Here is a 5,000-nt window from a genome sequence, read left to right as displayed (position 1 = left end):
GGTTTCTTCACCATTGTGAGATTTTTAATTGCAATCGCAAAAGTATGCAATTTGCGGAACCTAATTTTGAAATTTGTTGAACATATAGGGCCCTGGTCTCCAAACAAAGATCCACGGGCCAAATCCGGCCCGGGCATGGCAAACATTTTGCCCACCATGAGGTCAGAACAAATGAAAACATAAATGTTCGATCACTAAAACGTCCTTCGGTCATATCTCTCCAATGCATTCAAAGAGGGTTAGATCTTCTGCTAACAGTCTCATATGCCTAACAGTCCTTGACATATTGCCAATCCAGCTATGTTGGCAAGCAAATAAGTCTACTGGGCTAGAGTGCACCCCTCAAGAAAACTTTTTTTTTTTTAATTCAAACTTATCAAAACAAACAGAGATGCAATTCAGCAACTCTTGTTCTGACTTCTTAAAAAAAAAAAAAAAAAAGTGAAATTATAATGTGCTAGGTTCATTTCAAAGCCCATCGTGACTACCCCCGTGTTTTCGGTAGGAAAAAAGAAAAAAGTCTTTGGTTGATGTGGAAAAGGGGTCAGTTCCCTCAATTATCATCTATTAATGTTATGTCTCTCACTGCTACACTTTAGCAGGATAATTGTGAGAAAATCTCTCATTTCATCTTATTAACTTCACTGGTATGCATGTTTTCTTAGAGCTGACAGAGTTCATTAAACAGTATCGTGCGAAACAGCTATCTTGGTACGTGGCAGGATGTGTTCATATCATTATTATGATCTACTATTATTTCGACAAGTTTTATTGTTTGAACGAGTTTAAATGAGGATAAACTGAATAAAACTTGTTATTATATTACTTGTCCCCTAAGGGTTTTACTTGCTGCTGTTCTAATGAGTAAAAAGGAGCTTTTACACTACTCCATTAACCCCTATGATGTGTATAGGTTATGCTCTGTATATTTTTCATTCCTATATTGAAAGTGCCAGCACTTTGCACTGATTATTTCTTATCTATTTTTCACTTTATCTGTCTTTCTGTCTGTATGTCAAACCCCCAACCCCCCCCTCCCTCTCTCTCGCTCTCATCCAGACAACAGGGAAGGGCTGTTCTTCCGCCAGTGGCCCAGGCATTTTCGGCAAAGACCAGCTTCTCACAGCCCCTGTTTGTAGATGTGTCCACGCATGTCTATAAGACGGTATGTCGGTCCGTCAGTCCGTCTGTCCGTAAGTCCGTCAGTCCGTCTGTCCGTCTGTCCGTCTGTCCGTCCATCAGTCTGTCTGTCTGAAACGCATTCCAAAACACCAAAACACGATCTTCGTAGCCATCGGACGCATCTTTGTCCACCTGTTGGATTGAAAAAAAAAAAATCAACAGCATTGGCCTCTAAAGCCTGTCAGCCCACCGGGAAAATGCCTTGCATAATCAGTCCAGGGGTGCATTTCTGGAAAGTGTAGTTGCTAACCAGTTGCTAGCTACTTTGTTGGTTGCAATGCAATTTCCCATTGGCAACAGCCGAAGTTGCTAACTGCTAATAACTACGCTTTCCAGAAATGCACCCCAGCCCTGATGTGAGGGAGACAGCAGTGAAGAATCACAAACAACAAGCACCAAATCACTGCTTTACCCTCTCAGCCACTCAGTCAGACATGGCCTCTCCTCTCCTCTCCTCTCCTCTCCTGTCCGCTATTGCTCCCCATAGCCAGGCACTCTCTCCCCACATGAATATGTGCCTGAACATTATCACCACCATCTCTCCATCTCTCTCTCTCTCTCTCTCTCTCTCTCTCTCTCTCTCTCTCTCTCTCTCTCTCTCTCTCTCTCTCTCTCTCTCTCTCTCTCTCTCTATCTATCTATCTATCTTTCTCATTCGCTCTTTCTCTCTCTCTCTTTATCACTCTTTCTCTTTATCTCTGTTTCTCTGTATCTATTTCGCTCTCTTTCTCTGCTCTTTCTCTCTCTCTCTCTCTCTCTCTCTCTCTCTCTCTCTCTCTCTCTCTCTCTCTCTCTCTCTCTCTCTCTCTCTCTCTCTCTCTCTCTCTCTCTCTCTCTCTCCATCTCTCTTTCTCTCCTCAACAGTCTCCTTGAAGTGGGTACTCACGCCGGGAATTCCCAGGTTCCCCCTACTACAGATAACATTTCAATTCACACATACACACACATAGACACACTCGTACACTTACACAAGCAGAAACACACACGCGTCACGCACGCACGCACATATGCCACACCACACTGTTGTCAGTAGCCAGTCAGGATCAGTATATCACAGTAAGAGGAGGAGAGAGAGCGAAAGAGAGCGAGTGAGAGAGAGCGAGTGAGAGAGAGAGAGAGAGAGAGAGAGAGAGAGAGAGAGAGAGAGAGAGAGAGAGAGAGAGAGAGAGAGAGAGAGAGAGAGAGAGCAAGCTTTTTTACATGGCCACTCCTGTCTCCTGTCAGCTTTGCCACAGATTTATTGGAGATAATGGCTGGCAGGATTGAGTGACAAGCAAGCGTGGTTTCACACATACTGTAGGCCTACAAACTACATACAGTCACAGACATATTCACACACAGACACACACACTCACGCACGCACGCACGCACACACACACACACACACACACACACACACACACACACACACACACACACACACACACACCACACACACACACACACACACACACACACACACGCGCACACACACACACACACACACACACACACACACACTCACACCATTATGTGGATATCACACAACACAACACACAAAATCAAACACACAATCAAACATACACAACCTTACAGTGCATTTGTAAATGCAGCAGGGCACACATACGCTTCTGTGCAGCAAGAGCGATACACGCGATTGAAGCGACTAGAGTATGTACGTTAAAAGCAGAACACAAGTATTCAAACATTCCAATTGGTTATGGTCACTGACCTCTATACAACTAATGGCTGTGGCGGCTTGTCTCCGAAGTGCGTCATAGTTCACTTGCATAACAATCCCAGGAGTTCAACTACAAACTGTCGCTCTTGTCGCGCAAAGCCTCTAGTCTCCAGAATCGCTTTTGTCGCTCAACTCAATACAAAGTCAATTACTTCCGTCGCTCGACTCGCTCATGTCACGGCAGGTGTATTCGTGCCGTTAGAGTAGATATTGCTACAATGTATGGCATGCATGCTGTGCTATGATATACAGAGTAATGTCCGATTCAGATCCATCAACCTCTTTAACTTCATGCGAAAGAATCTGAAAGCTATGAAAGGGGATATTATATGTCACAGCATTGAAGAATGCAGTCCTGTGTTTTTAGCTGTCTGTCATTATATATTATAGCTTTATTATTTGTCATTCCACCTCAGTCTGAGCAGCTATCTGGTCTAACGTGCCTCCCTGAGAATTGCCCCAACATTGGAAAAGCACAGTTGGCAAACGGCCACGAACAGCAGAGGAATGCATGTCTTACCTTTGAAAATACAGAAATGACGAAAGAGAGAGAGAAGAGAGAGACGGGGAGAGAGAGAGAGAGAGAGAGAGAGAGAAAGATGACAAAATGCTGGCAACATCACAAAGGGGAGACTCATCAAATTGTGCCATCGGGAATCATGAATTTTGTATACATCAGAACTGAAACAGACACACACAGACACACAGACACACAGACACAGACACACACACACACGCATGCACGCACACACGCACGCATGCATACGCACCCACACGCACGCACACGCACATGCACACACACACACACACACACACACACACAGGTCATCTCCATGTTACATGTAACATTATCTGACAAGCCTGCAAAAAGTTTATTTTCCTTCTTCTCCACATTAGTGTTCGTCAATAGATGATTTGTAATGAGCCTTTATTAAATATGTTCTGTCTGTTGTCATGCTTTGCAAATGGAAATTCATTTTTGCTACGCCAATTAAGCAAATATTGATTGCAATTGCACTGAAAAAATAGGACATGTATGTCCCCGGTTCTCAGAGTGAGATGAGGGAGCCATCTCTGTGGGAGTAGCTCATTGGCTGATGACCTGGCTGACGACCTGTGACAGGTCGTCAGCCAATGAGCAACTCCCATAGAGATGGTGACGGAGTCTTACGAATAGGAACATTCTATTTGCATGCGTATTAATAGGCAGCTGCAAGGTGCTATACATATTGTATAACCCCACAGATCTGGCTGTTGCCATAGCGGCAATCTGCACCGTCGATCTACAGCACAGTCCATCTGTTTGTCTTTGAAGGAAACTGGTGCACAGGTAATTTTTATACAGGCTCTATGTAGGCTACTCACATGCTCAGTATAGGCAAATACTATTAGAAAAGAGAGCGAGGGAAAGACAGAGAGAGAGAGAGAGAGAGAGAGAGAGAGAGAGAGAGAGAGAGAGAGAGAGAGAGAGAGAGAGAGAGAGAAACAGACATACAGACAGAGAGAGATAGACACAGAAATACAGACAGACAAACAGACAGACAGAAAATACAGCCAGAGAAACACACACACACACACACACACACAGTGACTATGTGGGGTACACAAGCGCTTGTGCAAGTACTAATAGAGGAGGAGGGAGAGTGACAGAGAGAGAGAGAGAGAGAGAGAGAGAGAGAGAGAGAGAGAGAGAGAGAGAGAGAGAGAGAGAGAGAGAGAGAGAGAGAGAGTGTGTGTGAGTGAGAGATTGAGAGAAAATGGGATGGAGAGACGATGACTTGTAGAGGAGTAGTAGAGGAACATTCATGCAATTTTCATAGTATACGTCTCAGTCAGTCAGCCAGTAGTTCATACAGGGGTGTCGTACAGGGAGATAAAATGTGGCCGAGTCACCCAGGCCCCATTTATGTAGGGCCCACACACAGTGTCTAATTTATTCAGATACATGGCTGGGGGGGTGGGGGGGGGGGGGGGGGGGGGGGGGGGGGGGGGGGGGGGGGGGGGGGGGGGGGGGGGGGGGGGGGGGGGTTGGAGGGGGGGGTGGGTGGGGGGGGGGGGGGTGATGGTGGGGGGCGGGTGGGGGGGGGGGGGTGGGTGG

Source organism: Engraulis encrasicolus, chromosome 21, assembly GCF_034702125.1.
Source record: "Engraulis encrasicolus isolate BLACKSEA-1 chromosome 21, IST_EnEncr_1.0, whole genome shotgun sequence".
Classification (NCBI taxonomy): Eukaryota; Metazoa; Chordata; class Actinopteri; order Clupeiformes; family Engraulidae; genus Engraulis; species Engraulis encrasicolus.
Note: the sequence above shows the minus strand (reverse complement) of the source record.